Genomic DNA, 22,704 nt, shown 5'->3' with positions numbered 1-22,704 from the left:
CTTGCCTCTTTTGTCATCGATTAATTGACCATAAGTTTGTGAGTTTATTTCTGGGCTCTCTAGTCTGTTCCATTGATCTATGTGCCTGTTCTTGTCACAGTACAATACTGTTTTGATTACTGTAACTTTGTAATATAGTCTGAAGTCAGGGAGCATGATTCCTCCAGCTTTGTTCTTCTTTTCACATAGCAAGTACTGTGGCCAAGAAATATAAGGACCAAGAGTTCAACTTTCTTCTTTGGCTCTGGGATTGATCTAAAATAAGTAAAATTATAAATTTCATAAAAGAATTGGGCAGCAGAGAGTAACAGAGAATTAAGGAGGCATCTAGAGGATAAGTGGTACTGAGAATCAGTACACTGAAAGAGAAACTGGGAACACAGGTTTAGCTGTCAATTTAATAGACTGTATAGGAAACACTTTAAAATTTTACCAGGTAAGACAGGATGGAATGAGCCCAAAGCAATGTCAATTTACCAAGTGAGGTTCAAATTTGTTTTGGTTCCAGGCCTCTCTTATCAGAATTAAACATCAGGAGGACTAAGCTTCTATTGTCCCCCAGACAACATTAGACTGGAAGCTAATGATATATAAATTCTAAATGCAATTTTGCTTATAATGTGCTGGGTGATTTCTTGTTGCATTATCTGTGTGGGAAATCTATGGAATGCATGCACTTCATGTAGTGCTGTATAAAGGAGATAGGTTCATTTTTAGATAGCAATACTTGAATTAACCTGAAAAAAAATGAGAATCTTGAATTAGAGGCTCATGAAATTCATAAAACTATTAATTAAATTGTCATAAATCTGTTTTTTTTTTCTTTTGCGGTACGCGGGCCTCTCACTGTTGTGGCCTCTCCCGTTGCAGAGCACAGGCTCCGGACGCGCAGGCTCAGCGGCCATGGCTCACGGGCCCAGCCGCTCTGCAGCATGTGGGATCTTCCCAGACCGGGGCACGAACCCGTGTCCCCTGCATTGGCAGGTGGATTCTCAACCACTATGCCACCAGGGAAGCCCTAAATCCATGTTTTGTATCTAATAATTATATCACATTGCAGAAGGTAAAATTTCATGGATAGGTAAACATTATAAAATGTGCACTCAATTAGTTCAGCCAAAACAAGCAAACCACACTTATAATTGAGTAACATGTTTTTATATGGAAAAGCGCTGAGTAAACTCTAAGAGGAACTAGTTGGCTTAAGTACTAAAAGAATTAATTTGTTGGAAAAACTAAATGAATTATGATAAAGCTAAAGACAAATCTTAAGTTTCAGTAACAGTGAAATAAGGGAGAGAAGGAAATAAAGTGAAGTGAAAAAAGAATATGAGTCATTTTGAAAATATGCTTTTACTGATGCAGCATTAAAAAAACCACAGTCTCTGCTCAAAATTGCTATTCTCTTTAGGTGTTATAGTAAAGCGATTTTGGATTTAACATTTGTTTTCTTTATTCAAAATTTACAATACCACTACTACTAATAATTTATTGAGCACTTACTATGAGTCAGGCATTGTGTTAATCTCTTTCTAGACATTACTTCATTAAGTTCTCCTGTGGATCTTGTGAGGCTGGTATAATTATCTCCAGACATTTGTGAACACAGACATCAAGGCTTTAAAAGCTTCTATGTTTGCTGTTCATAGTCACACATGTAGAAAATTCAGATTCAGTATTTAAACCAAAGTTTTACTTACAAAAATCACTTCCAAATACTGTATTCAAAGCATCTTACTTTGAATTTGAGAAAAAATAATGTCATAGACTCCTAGGCTTCATTGATTTGTTTACCTAACCCACAAAGAAGATAAAATTTCCAAAGGATCAGAAAACATGGATATTACCAGCATGTCCTTGGTAGTTTCCATGTAATCTGCATGGCATATGCCACATAAAGAAAGAGAATGTTGAGCACATGACCACAGTAGACATTGGTCCATATGGGGGTAGTGTGCATATATGCACACACACGTGTGTGTGTGCCTGGTGATATTGGTGAGGAATTCTCTTCCTCATCAAAGTTTTAATCACTGGGGATGAAAATATTTCTGGAAAATTTCTCAAAATGTAGGTTTTGGGAAAGATTTCAGACTCATGTTACATCCTATAGTATACTGGTGATGATGAATGGGTAAAACCATGTGTGAAGAGGTGGAGAAGGTTTGAGAGTGTTTTCTTTCACATGGAAACCTTTGGACAGCCATAAATATATAAAAAGAATGCTATGACACTATATATACTTCTGATACTTCTTATGGTATACAATTTAAAGCTATCTGCATTCCAAACAATCATTGCCTGTAACATGTTTAAAAGTCTTTTGTCATGTTAAGACGTATGATACACAAAATTTTTATATAAGTATATTCTCTTAATTTGAAGGAATACAATGATAAAGAAAAATACATTTGTCTTCTATTTATCTATGACCAAATAACTATACTTCAATTTATATTTTATTAAACATTGTAAATTAATAGCAGCTGTTTGCAGTGACCTTTTATAATCCATAGAGGGAGAGAGTTTCAGTGGAACTTGGAACGACAGAATTGCAATATTTCTTTGGCTTTGACTCCATTCAATACTGTGAGACCTCCCAGCACTCTAATATTCCACACACATTAGAAATTCCCTGACACAATTTCACACAGGGTTGCATGTAGTGTTAGCCATTCTTTTTCATACTCCCTGATGTCTTCTGTTGTAAAGCTGAAAATGCCAATGATGATATCTAAGCACTGTAAATAATTGCAGCTATTGACCTTGCAATGGTACCAGGCTGCCACACCCTATTCAGGCACTAATATTGGATATTCCAGCTCTAAGTCACTGCAGTAACTTTATGGTCCTAGTGCTTTATAAATATTTTAATACAATTTTGATTCTGCTACCCGCTGTCCTAAATCCACACAGTTGAGTCAGTGGTGCAGAGATTGAGGTCAATCTGAATGATCACCCCTGATTTCCCTTTAGAATCACCCACCTGTGGTCATAGCCGGTTCTCTTGGGAAGAGCTCTTCCAGCTGAGGCTTCTTTATCCCTTTTGCTCATTGTCATCTGACTGTCTTGTTCTGCAGACTTCCCATGCAAACATGACCCTTCCTCTAACCATCATCCCAAACATATTAGAGGAATACCACTGGTACCATAGATAAAATATTACCATAGTACTGAGCAGCTGACCCTTCTGTGAGTAAGAGTGAATTCCTCCTAACTGACTGCTTTGGGCTGCCACATCATTTTTTCCTGCTTTTAGATTGGACATATGCCATTGGCTTGCCTATATCTCCACCTTGCATATTGCAAATCTTAGGACTTAGCCTCCATATTCTTTTGAGCCAATTATTTATAATAAATTAAAAAAATAAATATATCTTTTCTTCCTCTCTCTCTATACACACACACACATATTCACTTTCTATATATATATATGTACTACTCTTTAACTGTTCCATATATATATATTATATAATATATATATATATATTATATAAAATATACTGGTTCTATTACTATTTCTCTGGAAAACCCTGACTAATACAGTATGTAATTATTAAATAGTCTAAATAAATATGATAAATATATAACTATAAAAGGCCTAAATGCTGTAAAGCAGAGTTCTATGTTGATGACTACAAACAACACATGAGATACAATATGAGCATAAATTAGGAAGTAACTAGGCAAAGGAAGGTGAGGAAAAGAAAGAGAATGTCGGACATAGAATGACACATGCAAATGGCCTGCAATATGAAAGAAGGTGGTGTGTTCCACGGAGGGAAGAAAAGTTAGTTCTCTGAAGGGCAGAGAGCAAGGAGGGAAAGGTAACAAGATGATTCTCCAAAGTTAAAGAGTAGTCTCTATATGCCTTGGTTGTCATTTTAAGGGTGTTCATTTCTAGGACAATGAGATAACCCAGAGGTGTCTTAAAAGGGAAGTAACATGACCAGATTTGCATTTTGAAAAGATCACTAAGTGAAGTAAGATAAGAACTGATAAAATATATTTAGATTTAGTGTCATAGAAGTTATAGTGCTATTACTGTGATCTATTTTGGTGCAAGCAATCTACAGTTTTTAGATGGATTTGAGTATAGCACAATTATGAAAAGCATACTTGGATGCTGCTGCTAGAAGAGGGGAAGCAGAGAGAAGGAGTCCACCGGGTCTGCCTTATAACAGTGCTCGTAGTGAGCCTTACTACTCCTGTGTGGCTTATTTAGGAATCACTTAAATATTTAATCTATTTTTAAGGCAGATTTAACATACTTTTTTAATAAGCTATTTGATTTTTAATTTTTATTTCTCATAGAAAATTGAGAGAATCACACAAAAATGGTCTTTGTCACTTACTACCACTTAGAAAACAGCCCATTCATAAAGTTTACGAGATAACTTACCCATACTTGAAGAGCTCTGCAGAGAAATAGATTAATGTTTAAAATTACCCTTTATGTTCAGAACATCTATATTTTCTCCCTTCTGTGATTATATTTCAATAGGTGAAATCCAGAAATTTGACTGAAAAAGGTTATTCTGCTGAATATATGTTAAAAAACAGAAATGTATATAAATAAACGGTCACACCATCTATCTGGAATTCTAATAACGCTGATAACATTTAAGTCTCCCTCTTTATTGCAACCTGAGTATAACCTCGATACTGTTTTTGTCACATGAATTAGCCATATATTTTAATGTTGATAAGTACTGAGGACTAGAGCTATAAAACTAAAAGAACCCTTGTGTTTATTTATGAATATCAAAAATGAAAGAGCATCTATCCGATGTGTACAAACTGCATAAAATATCATTTCAAAATGTAAAATAAATTTTAAAAATTTAAAATAAGACTTTGTACTTGATGTAAGAACTCCAACATACCAATATCACTAACTCTTTGAATTGTTTTCCCTGTGTTACACCAAAACATCTTTGGAATCTCAGTTTTACTTAATGTAGGTCACATTTTTCTTCCAGTTTTAGAAAATCAACGTGGCAAACTGTTGGAGCCATTTCCAACTGTTTAAGCTAGCACACTGAATTCAAAAATTATCATCTGATAGGTGTACCCATAGTGATAAATTTGCCCCAATCTTATGTTCTTTCCAACATGGTTTAACAGATTTGGAATTCATTCTAAAACATATTCTGCAATATTTATATTTCTGCCAATGTAAATTAAAAAAAACCACACACATCTTTTTGACATGTAATCCATGTCATAGTCAGACTTTGTCCCTGAAACGTGCTGCAACCTCATTATTGGCTTGGAGGACATGCGGGTTGGTAGGAAAAGCTCATGGGTAAAATTTTCATCTCCTTGAAAGATAAATGATCAAAGCTGGCATTCTATGCTCTTCATACAAAGCAGGAATAGACTCAGTAGATGGGGAAAAATGTTGCTTCTACAACAGCAGTAAGGGAATCCACATATTCAGACTCATCCAAATCCACTACAATTTCTCTACTCCAATATTCAGATTCCCACTCTTTTTCCAATCCAGTTCCCAGATTCAACACCAGAAACCTGCTGAGACTGTGACGTTAACTTACTTAATACTGTAAACTACCGAATCAAACTCAGTATCTGGTTTTCAACTTCATGGACTCAAGAAGAGGTAGGTACCTCATAAAGGGTACCAGATCACCGACATTAAGAAAAAAACAGCACTCATTGATTTATTCCACAAGCATAAATAAATAGCAGCTGTTAACACTATGTGCTGAGTGTTTTATGTACATTATCTCCACTAACTCTCTCCCCAACAGATGGGGAAATTGAGATTCAGAGAGGTTAATGTGTTCACCAAAGTTACACAGTGATTAAGTGGGAGAAGCTTGACTTAATTACAAGACTGGACTGTCTCATGCACAAGCTCGGTGCTGTGGACATAGAGATTGGAAGATGTAGTCCCTTCCATAAAGTCAATATTCATTAGGAAGAGGAGCTGGTCACTAGCAATGTGTTGTTACTGAAGTCAATGCATAGAATCAGCTCTTGAAGCACTTTGAAAAGGCTAGAGAAAATATCCATTTGCCCCTAAACATACTGAGCTGAGAATTAATATATGAATTGGGGAGATAAAGGAATTAAGGGCATTGTATCGGTTGGCTATAACTTGTTACTGCATAACAAGTAATTCACTCCAAAACTTAGTGGATTAAAACAATAATCATTTATTCTTGCTCACAGGTCTGCAGGTCAGCTGGATATTGTCTCAGCTAGGCTAGGCTCAGCTAAGTGGCTCTGCCTGATGCTGTAGACCCAGTTGCAATTGGCTCCATGCTGCAGGCTCTCTATGTATTCTTTCAGGCCTCAGGTAGAGGGGTAGCAACTGCCTGGGGAAAGCTCTTCTCACAGAGATGAGAGCAGTGATATCTTTTAAGGCCCAAGTGCAGAACTGGCACATGGTAACTGCCCCCTGATCTCATTGGCCAAAACAAGTAACAGCCAGTGGAAAACTCTGCCTTTTGTGTGAGGGGCTGCAAAATTACATGGTAAAGGGAATGAATAAAGAATTGAGGCCAGTAATTTCATCTACCAAAGATAATTTTTTTTTATTTTGATGGGGAGTGGCTGACGTAGAGGGGGTGGAGTGGGTAGAGAATCTATAAAATACCACTAACTTTTAAAAGATTTGCCAGGAAAATTTCCCTATGAATAAAACACCACATTTCTTCATTTCTCCAACTGAGATAATGAAAGACAAACCCTCCCACCCTCCTATTTTCCTTTTCCACTTCTTAAAAAGTATACAAAATTGTAGGATGCCAGAATATTAGTTAGACAAGCCTGACTAAAAAGAGAGATCCCTCCAGTCTCAAGTTTCAACCACCTATAAAAGTAGTGTTTGGGGGGGCTTCCCTGGTGGCGCAGTGGTTGAGAGTCCGCCTGCCGATGCAGGGGACGCGGGTTCATGCCCCAGTCCAGGAAGATCCCACATGCCGCAGAGAGGCTGGGCCCGTGAGCCATAGCCGCTGGGCCTGTGTGTCTGGAGTCTGTGCTCCGCAACGGGAGAGGCCACAACAGTGAGAGGCCCGCATACCACACACACACACACAAAGTAGTGTTTGGGAAATGGCTGTGAAAAAATATGTTCTTCTGCATTTAGGTCTCTGAGTCCCCATTTGACGGTTGATCTACACCCCTGTAATCTACAAACATACAGACACCAGCCTAACTGGTTGACAAATAGGAACAAACATGCTAATAAAACAAAAAGGAAAGATTCTAGGAAATAAATAAAAGGAGACAAGAATATACAATGGAGAAAAGATAAACTCTTCAGTAAGTGGTGCTGGGAAAACTGGACAGTTACATGTAAAAGAATAAAATGAGAACATTTTCTAATACCATATACAAAAATAGGCTCAAAATGGGTTAAAGACCTAAATGTAAGACTGGAAACCATAAAACTCCTAGAAGAAAACATAGGCAGAACACTCTGACATAAATCGTAGCAACATTTTTAAAATCTGTCTCCTACAGCAAAGGAAACAAAAGCAAAAATAAACAAATGGGACCGAATTAAACTTAAAAGGTTTTGCATAGCAAAGGAAACCATCAACAAAACAAAAAGACAACCTACTGAATGGGAGAATATATTTACAAATTATATGACCAATAAGGGATTAACATTCAGAATGTATCAATATAAACAGCTCATACAACTCCATATCAAAAAAAACCAAGCAACCCAATTTAAAAATGGGCAGAAGAACTGATTAGACATTTTTCCAAAGAAAACATACAGATGGCCAGCAGGCACATGAAAAGATGCTCAACGTCACTAATTATTAGAGAAATGCAAATCAAAACAACCATGACATATCACTTCACACCTGTCAGAATGGCTATCATCAAAAAGACCACAAAATGGGAGAAAATATTTACAAATCATATATCTGATCAGGGACTAGTATCTAGAATATATAAAGAATTCTTAGAATGCAATAAGACAAATAACCCAATATAGAAATGGGCAAAAGATTTGAATAGACATTTTTTCAAAGAAAGTATATAGATAGCAGAAAGCACATGAAAAGATGTTCAACTTCATCAGTTATTAGGGAAATGTCAATCAAAACCGCAGAGACACCATTTCACATCCACTACAATGGCTATCATCAAAATGACAGGTGAGAACAAGTGTTGACAAGGAGAAATTGAAACCCTCATACACTACTGGTAGGAATGTAAAATGGTATAGCCACTTTGGAAAAACAATTTGGCAGTTCCTCAAAATATTAAACATAGAGTTACTATATCACCTAGTAATTCTATTCCTAGGTATCTACCCAAGAGTAATGAGAACATATATCCACACAAAAACTCATACACAAATATTCATAGTAGCATTACTCATAATAAGTGGCCAAAAAGTAGAAACCACCTAAATGCCCATGAACTGAGTGATGGATAAATAAAATGTGGTATATCCATCCAAAGGAATATCATTTAGCTATAACCAGGAGTAAGTACCGATATGTGTTACAACATAATGGACTTTTAAAACATCATGCTTAAGTCATAAGAGACCATATAATGCACAATTCCACTTATATAAAATGCCCAGAATAGGCAAATCTATAGAGACAGAAAATAGATTAGTCTTTGCCTAGATCTCTGGGTAGAAGGGTCGAGGGAGGTGGAGAGTGACTGCTAATGGTACAGGGTTTCTTTTAGGGAGGCTGAAATATTCCAAAATTAGATGGTTGCATAATCCTGTAAATACACTAAAAAACACTGAATTATATACCTTACATAGATGAATTATATAGTTTGTGAATTATATATAAAAAAACAAAGACCACAAATAACAAATGCTGGCAAGGATATGGAGAAAAAGTAACCCTCATACACTGTTGGTGGGAATGTAAATTGGTACAGCCACTGTGGAAAACAGTGTGGAGGCTTCTCAAGAATACTAAAAATATAACTACCATATGATCCAGCTATTCCACTCCTGGGTGTATATCTGAAGAATCAGAAGAAAACAAAAACATTAATTCAAAAAGATATATACACCCTTATGTTTACTGGAGCATTATTTACAATAGCCAAGATATGGAAACAACCTAAATGTGCATCAACAGATGAATGGATAAGAAGATGTATGTGTGTATACACATACACACACACACACACACACACACACACACACACACACACACAATGGAATACTACTGAGCCATAAAAAATAATGAAATATTGCTATTTGCAACAACTTGAATGTACTTGGAGCATATTATACTCAGTGAAATAAGTCAGGCAGAGAAAGACAAATACTGTATGATATCACTTGTAGGTGGAATCTAAAAAATATAACAAAATAGTGACTATAACAAAAATAAACAGACTCACAGATATAGAGAACAAACTAGTTGTTACCAGTGGGGGGTGGAGGGGGAGGGGTAAAACAGTGGTAGAGGATTAAGAGGTACAAACTACTACGTAAAAAATAAAAATGCTACAAGGATATAATACAGCACAAGGAACATAGCCTATATTTTATAATAACTATAAATGGAGTATAGCCTTTAAAAGTTGTGAATCACTATGTTGTACACCTGAAATGTATATAAAATTGTAAATCAACTGTATCACAATACAAAATAAAAAAATAGGTATTTCAAACCACTGAGGGAAGATTAACAATTTAATAAATAAAAGGTTTTAGCATAACTAATCTGCATTTTAAACAAAATAATGATAAAGTTAAATTCAAGTTACTTACCATGTAAGAATGAAATCCAGATAGATTAAAGACCTAAGTGCAAAAAAAAGAAAATACAGAATAACTTCATTTTATAATTTTGGAATAAGGTATGTAGACATAATATAGAAAATATTAGCACTAGTTTGAAGCTGATAGAAAAACAAATAATTTGAACTTATATTACACAATATTTGCATGTATTGTTGAGGTCATTTAGACAAGCAGACATCAATTTAATGGAAAAATGAGCAAAAATATAACAGAAAATTAATGCAAATGGAAAATTAACACATGAAAAGAAATAATTAGTAAGTAGCAAAATTCAAATTTAAACAAAATTGAGATACTATTTTTTTGTAAACATTAAAATATTTTATAATAATTATCTATTTTTGCCAGAAGTATGAATTGGTACAATTTAGGGGGAAGCAAGCTGTATAATCCGAGCAATTCTGTTTTCCATATATATCTTACAGAAAATTTTGCCCCTGTATACATGGATAAGTGTATGTGTTCAGTAAAGAATATTTTTAGAAAAACAAAAATAGAAAAATGTGAAACCAATTTGTGGAAGTTCTTTACATAAACACTATAAACATATATCCACACATATAATACACATTTTATATGTGTGTATATGTTAGCGCACGTGTGTGTGTGTGTGTGTGTGTATGTTTAGGGAGAGAGAATGAAAAAGAAATCCTTAACTAAAATAGATATCTTACTCTTTCTGTCTGTCTTTCTTTTAGCCTACATTGCAGTTGTATAGTTGGAGTTCTAGCAACTATCTTTGACCAGGAGTTGATCTTGTGAATGGAATTTGGTGTTAGGATACTTGAGTAGTAATACAGTGAGAGTCTGTGTCCTCAGTGGCTCCCTGATAACAATTCTGAACTAATCAAGTCATTTGTATTTACACCAAAAAGGCACAAATGGGAGCCATGGATCATTGTAGCTTCTGTGTAATCTTAAGCTTTGTGTTCTCCATGAAGAGCATGAACACATCCTGTGTTGCTCAGGATAGTCCTAGTTCATGCTTGTTCTCTGTGTTCCCTGATGTAGTTATTCTTTTTCTAATGTCTGGGGACACCACAGGCGTACAGTGAACTTCCAACAGCTTTCCCAGTTTGGGAAGCCTAAAAGTGGGCAAGCCACCCCACTCCCTCCCAGCACCCCCATGCTCCAGCATACACACTTAAAAGTTTCAAGGCATCCTCACCACTCATGAAATAAGCTTATTATCCAGCCACAGAGGAAACCCAAGCCAACTAATTGGTACATTAATCTAACCTATGCATAAACAACTGAATATTGACTGGTAATTAGGAAAGCCATCAACTACAGAGGAGGACCCAAAAAGACAAAAAGAAAATCCATCCCTACAGGAAGCGATAATTAATGAAAATAATCTCAAAATTGAAAAAAGAAATCAAAAGTCTTTGAGTATATTCAGAGAAATTAGAAAAGTTGTTATATTTCACAAATTATATCTATTAAGATGCTATCTAAAAAAGTTTGAAAACTTCAAGGAAAGGGCAGAGAGTAGCCAACTAATAGATGACATTTCTCCATGTGAGCATATTTTCAAGTTATCTTTTCATTGTCTATCTCTCCAGTATGAACTGATAGCCGAGGGTCATCAGGCATTTGAAGGGGGGCCCTGTGCGATCAAGGGTCATAGGGCCAGGTGGGCTGAACTGAGTGCCAGGTCTTAGATTCCGAAGGCAGACCTGCACCTACTCCTCACACCTCACATCCACAGGAACTCAAGTAGATCTGAGTCAATTTCTTCAGACTAACTTTGTAAACATGGATGCTCTAACATGGATGTGCAGATTGCTTATGAAACACCTCATATCCAGTCCTCCTTTTCTACAGTTCACTAACATATTCAAATAACTAGACAATGACTAGAACCTAGTTAATGCTTTTCTTCTGTTTTACATGCAAACCTTATATTTACTCCCATGTTTCACTCTTCTGAAAGCTCATTTTAATGCCCATGTCAGAAAATATCATAGTGAAGTGTGGAACAGTATCTAAGAATGATTGATATTTTTGCTTTCTAATTAAACCCACATTGGATTTTTCACTGTTAACTTGATACTGTTGGTGGCAAAGTGTAGCCAGGAAAAAGAACAGGTTTCAAAGGAAAAGCAGTACTTCTTAAAATGTTGGCTTGATTTTAAACTTATAACAGTGTCAATATCTTTATTCTCCCTTTAGTACTAACCAAGATGTTTTGAACTACTTTAATATGTATCATTTCAATCTAAAACAGTGTCATATTCTGAGTTACATATACTTAAAGTCTACTTTATGTCATTCCAAAATATATTTTGCACATGTACTTTAAGTGATTTAGAAAATGCTGACTTTTTCCATGCCATTTTGTGCTTTTAATTCTATTTTATGAATGTTTACTTTTAATATTCTCCCTTTTCCCCCCTTAGGCCCATGTTGCTGAATAAGATTTCCTCTATCTATATAAATTCCCAATTCACCTATCTATGCTTTTGTTATTCTTTGTTTCTTCCTCTCCTATGCTCTGAATGCTTCCACCTTTTTCCAGACCACTGCTTTAAATCCCTCACCAAAATTTTAAGCCAATATATGACTCAAAAATGAAATTGTACCCATTTACTATTTTCATTAGTTAATAATAAACTTGAGAACAAAAATATATTTAGATGAAATAACATACTTTATATAGAGATCACACAAATATAATGGACAATATCAAATTGCATATATTTGCAACATGGCTTGAGAAATTACCTTGAAAATACATTGGTTTTCTGGAGAGCTTTCTCTTTGTGAGTAAACATGGTAAATAAAATCCCCAATGGGGAAATATATGGCTATTAATTTTTGTTAGAAAATAAAAGGTTTATAAAGTGATCTGAAGTATTAAAAGAACAGGGAAGATCATTTCTGGAGTGGAAGTCCCTCTAGGGAACTTTTATTACTCCTAGTTTTGTCCTCTTGAATGCAAATATCACTGGTATGATATCTAAACTACAATATAAAAGACAAGTATAATACATAAAGTAAGATTTCTGTCATTAGTTAACTGCTTGATCCTCACCAACAATCAAACCTTATTCTAGACATTTCCACATGTATTTTCTGGATTTAATCCTCACTTTGATTCTGTTCTCCTTGAACTGCATAATCAATAGTTCTGCACTGCCTACAGGATAGTCAGATTTCTTTAGCTGAGAATCAAGGACCTTCTGGATCTGTACTTATTTCCTCATCATGCTTATTTTCAGATCTTCTTGACACAAACACTCACACTGTTTTCCAATGTGCCTTGCTCCCCTCAGCCTCCTTGCCTTTGGTAATGTCATTTGTCACATTTATTTTCTGTCTGCCAGTTCACATAATCTCCTTTATTCAAACCTCAGTCCATATCTATCTCCATAATAAAGCTTTTATTATCCTGTTGCATTTATTATTTTCCTTTGAACTGTGATTGAGTTTATTCACTAATTTATAGATAACTGGCATTTTTGATGTTCCAAATTAACATAGTACATTTCATTGCTCATTGTAGGTGTTCCTAAGGATTTCCTAATGCCTTAATTCTCAATAAACCTTCTTGAATGCGAGTCCATTACATTTATCTAAAATTTGAATGTATGTACTGATAAACAGCCTCAGTTCTCTATAATATCTAATTCTAGATGAACATAAAATAACCACAGTTATTTCTGAATTTATTATGTTGAGGAAACACTTAAGATTTAGTGGAATTGGGTTCATATTCATTTAGGTCCACAATCTCTTTGCAATACGTGTAGGAAACCAGTATGAAGGTTGTAGTTTTGTTTTGATTTTAATAACATGAAAATTATTTGTAAGAACTGATCCTATGCAACTCCTAAGATTTTTCACATATACAAGATAAAATTTTTTAAATGGGAGGTCATTTTCAATGTGAAGAAGACATTAATATTAGAGCATGTTTGGATAATTTTGTTAATTATGAAGATTTTGATGGGAAATAATGTGATTACGCTCTATGCATAAAATATTTAGAATGCTGCAATGAATAACTATAGGGGGCACAACTCACATGGACTGTGATAAGAGTGGATCACTTAAGTTTGTATAATGGATATCCAGGATAACTATATATAGTATTCCTGTATACATCACACTTGAGTACAGAGTGTATTAACAATCCATTTTTTTAAGTTGATGTAAGTTTGTCAGATTAATGCACTATAATCTGATACAATATCAAATGTTTTTTTTTTTGCATATATGAGCAGCTTGCTCATATCAAATCAAATAACAAACATTTCAGAGCAAAGTGTCATTTATCTAAAAAATTTTACACAAATGTTTTCAGAAGTGATATATTAATGTTAGATTATTTTATATCTTTAAAAAATAGTTTTGAATAGACAGAAGCCACTTTTTATATCTTACAGGTAAAATGTTTAAATGTATTCCCTCTCCATTGAATTTAAAATCAATTAAGCTAATATGGTTAATATTTAGTATGTGGCTCCCATTCTGAGGGTTGTCTTTTCATTTTGTTTATGGTTTCCTTTGCTGTGCAAAAGCTTTGAAGTTTAATTAGGTCCCATTTGTTTTTGTTTTTATTTTCATTACTCTAGGAGGTGGATCAAAACTTACCTTAAAAAGAGTGTATATAAATACATGTACAACTGATTCACTTTGCTGTACACCTGAAACTAACACAACACTGTAAATCAACTATACTCTAATAAAAATTATATATATTTATATATTATGTGGTAAGTACTTTTGAAAATTTTTTCCATTGAGGACAAAGGAATAAAGTGCATTAGTATTACAGGTACAACGGGATCAGACATAAAACATTTCTAACACTCAAGAAGTATCCCTCATGTTTTATCCCTGTTAATATCTACCCAGGCCCTGACTCCTCTCAGCATCCCCAGGAGAGATAACTATTCTGACTTTATCATTATAAAGTTATTTTTTTCTGTTCTTAAATAAAATTATTTTGTATGTACAGTAAATAGGCATTTGTGCCTTATTTTTCTACAAAATATAATTTCTGTGAGATTCATCCTTGTGGTCACTTCCATAATTCATTCTTTATTATTGCCATGTAATATTCCACTATATGTATACCATAATTCATTCTAATTTGTTTTGAAAGTGAATATGAAATGAGAACTCCTAGAAAAAATGTGAGCCTCAAAATGATATACACTTTCAATTGCACTAAGAATAAATATGTTTTTCTGTTTACAATGTAATGCAACTAAGAATTCAGTATGAATATCTTCATTCTTTTTTTGATTAGTAAAATTTTATATCTTTTAAAACTCTAGACCTGAGAAGTTATTCTGTATGGCCTAATGATGACAAAACTACTATACACCATATATGTGAATTCTAGAAGAGTGTGTGTGTGTGTGTGTGTGTGCATGTGTGCATGTGTGTTGATGACCTAGGAAGTAAAAAACCTAATTAAAATGAAGTCAGCTGTATAGTTCATAGTCTGTAGATATTAAGCATATAGAACATATTATGATTTGGTTTAGAAATCTGCACTGGCTCTACTTATGGGTGAAATTCTTGCTATGTCTTTTAACTAAACTCTACAGCATGTCTGTACTAACACTTCACTAACACACCATTTTCCTTATGTCATTCTAATTATTTTATTTGACCACATTGTTCACATGAAATTAACACAGCAAGATTGCCAATGTTGTAAGAAAAAACTATGAACTCACCATTCTCTTGCACACAACCCAATAGTCTAGCAATATCTTAAAGTTTATCAATAGAACCTCAGAAATCACTTTATTTCCTTAATAATTATGATCAAACAGATGGTCCCAACTTTGTGGAAAGAAGGCAATTTTTTTTTCACTGCAACACTTAATTCATTGTGAATACATACAGTCTTTGTTTGCATTCACTACCATAGTTAGCATTTCATTTCACTAATCTGCCATAGACCCAATGGACTTTTTCTTTAATATGTCAGAAACATATTTTTGAATGAACTTTAAAAACTGGAATACTTCCGTTTTCAACAACTAATATTTACTTAATAAAGTGACTATTTATTGAGGTCCTACTATAAACCTGGCAACTGTGTAGAAGGTTGGTGATACAAACCTGAAATGCACGACAGTCCCTATCTTCAAAGGGCTTCTTACCTCACACATTGGTATGACTTCAGCATAGAGAGTGTTGTTGACAAATTTACATATACAAATTTTAAGTGATGGACTATGTTTTTGCTGAAATAAAATATAGATTAACACTTGCATGTAAGCTTACTTTGTCAGTGCATGCCACTTGTCCAAGTATAATGATACTAAGTCAGAAAATAAAACAAAAAGTTCAGTAACAATATAAAATCATATATTTTTCCTTTTTGGTCTCTTCTACTTTTTATCGTTTTAATATATTCATTACCTTGCTATTAAAATTGTAGGAAAGCAGGTAATTTTTATTAACAAAGTTTATATACTTAATATCATTCTATTATTCTCTTCATTTTCTATATTGGTATGAAGAGTATAGAATATAAGAGGAGTAAAGGGAGTGTTCGTTAGAGTAGAGGTGCATACCAAAGGTGAAGAGAAAGAGATAAACTTTCCATTGTTAATCAGATGAATCCTTTATTTTCTCTTTTCTGTACCCATCTACCACTATGCAAAATATAATTGTATACTAAAACTTGTAAACACACTAAGTTATAAACAGTGACCAAGTGTGGACAATAATTAATTTCATATTCATTCCACTGTACATATATGTATGTGTACTAAGAGAATGAATTCTCATAAATCCTTGTAAACTTGGTGTTTATCATCATGTATCAAATGCTTATAAAATATTTCAAAAGTGAATCCAAGCAAATAAAATATGCTGTAATATTCTTCTTTGTATATATGATTGATTCTCATTATTCATGGATTCTGTATTTATGGATTTGCTTATTCGCCAAAATTTATTTTTAACCCCAATCAATACTTCTGGAGCCTTTATGGTCATTTGCAGACATGTGCAGAACAGTGAAAAATTTGAGCCATCTGATGTGCACATTCCATCTGAGGTCAAACAAGGTAACATTCTGCCTTGTTATTTTAGCTCTTGTATTTAAACAAATGTTCTTCTTGTGGTCTACATGGCACATTTTTTTTATTTTGCCTTTGTACGCTTTTGTCAATGATTTCACTGTTTAAATGACCCTCAAGCATAGTGATGAACTGCTATCTAGGGTTTGTAAGCACAAGCAGTCAGTGCTGTGTCTTACACAGAAGATACATGTTAGATAAACTTCATTCAGGCTTGATTTATACTGCTGTGGACCATGAGTTCAATGCTAATGAATCAATAATAGGGTACATCCAGAGAAAGAAAAAGCAAATTTGTATACCTGTATGTGAGGTTACTCCAGAAGTGCTAAGTAACATCTGCAATGTGGGATGAAGCTATGGAAATAATGAAAAAGAAGCTAAATTTATGGATTCATGAGATGATGACTAATAATAAAAGTGCAAGGGACAGCATTGTTGTGAAGTTGAAAGCCAAAGAAATTTATAGGCACTTTACCCAGGGTCATGAAAATGTTAAAAGTTCTTTGTTAGTGTTGACTGACTTGCACGTTTCAAAAGGTGGTATGGCTTGAAAAATGTTAAACTTGCAGACAAGGCTGATTCTCACATCAGGAGGCTGTAGAAAGATTTTTTTTAAAATACCTATTAAGTGTTATACAGGTGATGAGTTAAGAGCAGACTGTTAAAGCTGATGAGATTGACTTGTTTATAAAAGCATTGGTAAACAAATCTATATAATACACATGGCCCCCAAATGCTCTGACTTTATTTCAGTACCATGAAATTAATTACTTCTAAGAAATATATATTAAATAATATGTCTTTAAACAGAACACACATAAAACAAGGTTATCTATTGATCAGTTGACAAAAATGTTATGGCTAAATGGAACCTAACCCTGTAATTCCTTTTGGAGCAATGTTTCTGTATTTGCTAATTCAGAACCAACTTTATAGAACATAACTCCTGTGAATAATGAGAAATGAGTATATTCTTTTTAATGGCCACCTAATAGTACACTTTGTAAATGTAGCATAAACACTGTTATAGGCTGAGTATCTGTGTCCCCTTAAAAATATTGTTGAAACATAATCCCCAGTGTGACATATTTTGAAGTGGTGTTATGGGGAGGTAATTAGGTCATGAGTCTGTATCCCTCATCAGTGAGATCAGGGCCCTTATAAAACGCTCCCCCCTCCATCTACATGAGAGCACAGAGAGAAGATGGCCGTCTGTGAACCAGGAAGCTGGTTCTCATTAAACACTGAATCTGCCAGCACCTTGATCCTGGACTTCACAGCCTTCAGCACTGTGAGAAATATCTTCTATCTATAAGTCACCCCGATATAGTTGATGATATTTTGTTATAGCAGCCTGAACAGACTAAGACAAAAATTGGTACTGTGAAGTGGGGTGCTGCTGTAACAAATACCAACTAATGTAGAAGCGGCTTTGGAACTGGGTAACAGGTAGAGGCTGGAAGAGTTGTGAAGTGCAAGCTAGAAATATGGACATTGAGGATGACTCTAGAGACAAATGAGAAAGAAAAGAGGAGAGCTAGAGAGAAAGCCTCAACTTCTTAGAGAATACCTAAGTCATCATGAATAGAATGTTGGTAGAAATATGGCTGGTAAGGGTCATTCTGTTGAGGTGTCAGATGGAAATGAGAAACGTGTTACTGGAAACTGGAGAAAAGCTGATCCTCGTTATAAAGTAGTAAAGAACTTGATTGATTTGTGTTCATGTTCTACTGTTTTGTGGAAGGCAATGAAATTGCATATTTAGTTGAGAAGAACTCTAAGCAAAGCATTGAAGCAGTGGCTTGGTTCCTCCTAACTGCTTATTATAAACTGCTCAAAGAGAGAAATGATTTGAAGATGGAATTACTAAGTAAAAAGGAACCAAAACTTACAGAGTTGGAAAATTCTCAGCTTATCCATACTGCAATAAATTGAGAAAGGATGTTCAGAAAATACTAAGGGTATGGCCAGGTGACTTTTCGATAAGGAGATTAGTGTGGGTATAAACCATGGACCTAGACAGCCATCTCACCAGAAGACAGGGAATGTTCTTCAAGACAAGGGAAGAATGACCCCCTGAAACTGATTCAGAGGTAATCAGGACTGCCACTCCCACCACCTGCCCAGAGGAAAAAACTATTTCTATGGCTGAGGCCACCCCTCTGGCGCAGGTGGTCCAGGATGTCCCTGCCTAGGTGTCTCATGCCTGTGACCCCATCAAGAGTTGCAGAGTGGTTTACAGCCAGTGCAGTGGAACCATGGCATAGATGGGGCCCTGGCAAAGAGTCACAGTGTGGGCAACACCCCTCCAAATTGTTGGGAGTCTTTGACACCCCAGTGGGTACGGAAGGCCAAAGAGCATCAAGCCAAAGAGGATTATTACCGAATTTTAGAGGTCTCATGGAATTTGCCCAATTAGGCTTTGAAGTTACGTTGGACCTGTCACTCTTTTCTTCCTTCCTATTTCTCCCTTTTGGAATGCGAATATCTATCTTATGCCAGTCCTACCATTGAATTTTAGAAGCCCATAAGTTGTTTGGTTTCACAGGTTCATAGCTGGAGAGAAATTTTGCCTCAGAATAAATCATACCTCATTTCTTACCCATAGATGACATTTAGATGACACCATGCACTTTAGACTTTTAAAGTTGATGCTTAAGCAAGTTAAGAATTTTGAGAATGTTGGGATGGAATGAACATATTTTGCATGTGAGAAAGGCATGGATTTAGTGGCAGGAAAGGGCTAGAATGCTATAGGCTGAATATTTGAGTCTCTCCAAAACTCATATGTTGAAATTTACTCCCCATTGTGGCGGTATTAGAAAATGGGGCCTTGGGGAGGTAATTAGATCATGAGGGCTCCACCCTCATGAATAGAATTAGTGCCCTTATAAAAGAGGCCCAAGAGAGCTCCCTTGCTCCTTCTTCAAAGAGAAGAAGGGCATCTATAAACCAGGAAGAAGGTTCTTACCAGACACAGAATTTGCTAGTGCCTTGATCTTGGTTTTCTCAGCCTCTAGTACTGTGAGAAAAAATTTTTCTCTTGTTTATACATCACACTGCAAACAGTATTCCATTATAGCATCCCAAATGGACTAAGATAACAGCTGATGTAATCTTCCCACTCTAAATCCAGCACTTTGACCACATTTACTGTCATGATAATCTTCTCTGGGATGTCTTCAGCCCTATTCTGATTTGTTCTCATTTCTCCCCCTAGAAAAACTCAGTTTTGGTCTTGTCTGTTTTTATTTGTGATCAGGGAGTATAACTAAATCCTGTTTGTTAATTTTGGTACTCTCTCTGTTGTCTAAGATTGGGAATGGAAATAATGTAGGCTAAAATGACTATAAACTAAAATACATCAGAGATATTTATTTCTTTTATATCAAATACTTTATATTTGACAAGGGATCAGCCAATTATGACTCATAGACTAAATGCAGCCCACCACCTGTTATTATAAATAAAGTTTTATTAGAACAAAACCATACCATTTACTTATGTACTATTTATGGCTGGTTTTATACTGCAATGGCTGTGTTTTACAGTTATAACTGAATTTTTATTGCCCTCAAAACCTAAAATATTTACTATCTAAAACTTTACAGAAAACGTTTGCTCATCTCCAATAAGACTATGTAAAAAAGATGACATTTCACCTTTCTCTGTCATCTGGTACATATCTACTCATTAATTTCTTATTTAAATATATTCATTTAAGTATTATTAGCAGTAGTAGTAACATCTTCAATCCTATATTTGTAAAAATTATGTTATAAAATGATTTCAAGTATTACCTTACCTAATTTTCGATTTTCCTATAGGTAGATAGTGTGAATATAAAATAGTATTAAAGTCTCGGTATCAAATCCCATTTTCTTTTCCTAACAATCAGTTTTATAGCCCTAAATTAATCCTTATTGTTCTTTGTTTTCTCCACCTTGGTAGCACAATGACTTTGAACAAGGAACATAACCCATCTGAGCCTGAGTAAAATAAATGATCAACTGATTGGTGTTATGCTAAGTGTGAGGAGAGTTGTTAGTACATGGCAGAATGTCATAAATGACTGCCATCACTATCACCATTCTATATGTAGAGCTTCAGCTCTGAAGCCATACTTCCTGAATTTAATTTTCAAGTACTCCACTTAGACAAGAAAATTAACTCCCCATATCTATTGCTGTGTAACAAATTAACCCCAAATTTAATGGCTTAAAATAATAAACATTTATTATCTCACATTTTCTGTGGGTCTGGTTGAGGGTTTCTTCATAATTGCAGTCAAGGTGTTAGTCAAGGTTGCCCTTATCTGAACGCTTGACTGGGGCCAGAGAATTCTTTTCCAAGTTCACACTCATGGCTGTTGGCAGAAGGCCTTAGTTCTTGGCTATCTGTTGGCTAGAGGCCTTAGTTACTCACCACATGGGCCTCTTCTCAGGGCTGCTTGGGAAATCTCACACCATGGTAGGTGGCTTCCCTTAGAGCAAGTGATCTGACAGACAGATCAAAGTGGAAGCAACAGTGTCTTGTATGAAAGAGTCTTATAAATCACACACTGCATTTTAACCACATTCTATACCTAATAAGCAAGGCACCAAGTCCAGCCCACACTCAAGAGAAGAGAGTTAGATTTCATGTCTTGAAGGAAGGAATACCAAGGAATATGTGGATAAATAGTTGATCCTTGAACAACTCCAGGGGTCAGGGGCACCAATCCTCAGCACAGTCAAAAATTCGTGTATAACTTACAGTTGGCCCTCCTACACATAGTTCCTCTGTATCCACAGCTCTTCATCTGAGGACTCAACCAACCATGGATTGTGCAGCACTCTACTAGTTACTACTCAAAAAGTTCGACATATAACTGGATCCATGCAGTTCAAACCCACGTTGTTCAAGGATCAACTGTATACTAAAATTGCCTCACTCAATATACCTCAATTTCCTCATCTGTAAAATGAATATACATAATGGTAAAATGAAGATTATTGTTTTGAGATTCAAAACATGTATATCACTGAGACAAGATCCTCCCACATGTAAGCAATCTATAAATATTAGCTAATATTAGAGATTTACATGCAATTGTACTCTTTTCTATTTTATTCTTTACAGCAGTGGTCCCCAACCTTTTTGACACCAGGGACTGGTTTCGTGGAAGACAATTTCTTTTCTACGGACCAGTGGTGGGGAGGGTGGGGGAAGGTTCAGGTGGTACTGTGAGTGATGGGGAGTGGCAGATGTAGCTTTGCTCACTTGCTGCTCACCTCCTGCTGTGCTGCCCGGTTCCTAACAGGCCACGGACCAGTACCGGTCCATGGCCCAGGGGTTAGGGAACCCCTGCTTTACAGAAGAATTAAATTTTTAAATTGAACTATAATTGACATATAACATTAATATGTTTCAGGTATACAACACGATTCAATATTTGTATACAGTGTGAAATAATCACAATAAGTCTAGTTAACATTTTTATTTTATGTAATTCGTGTTTCTCTGTTAATTATTTTTGTTATTTATTTATTTTAAAGATTTATTTATTTGGCTGCACTGGGTCTTAGTTGCAGCACAAGGGATCTTCATTGCTGTGTGCAGGATCTTTTATTTATTTATTTATTTTTGCATGCGGGATCTTTAGTTGCAGCATGCAGGATCTAGTTCCCTGATCAAGGATTGAACCTGGGCCCTCTGCATTGGGAGTGCAAAGTCTTAGCCACTGGCCCACCAGGGAAGTCCCTATTATTTCCTTCTGATTTTCTGAAATTTTACTCTATCTCCTTAGATTCAGAGTATCACAAGCTACCATGTTTGTAGTGTGGTCTCATTCTATGAAATATTAAGCAAGAGACCATATAATGCCTCTTT

The sequence above is a fragment of the Grampus griseus genome (assembly GCF_964374135.1).
Source record: "Grampus griseus genome assembly, chromosome: 4".
In the NCBI taxonomy this organism is placed as follows: Eukaryota; Metazoa; Chordata; class Mammalia; order Artiodactyla; family Delphinidae; genus Grampus; species Grampus griseus.
This window is presented reverse-complemented; position numbering follows the sequence as displayed.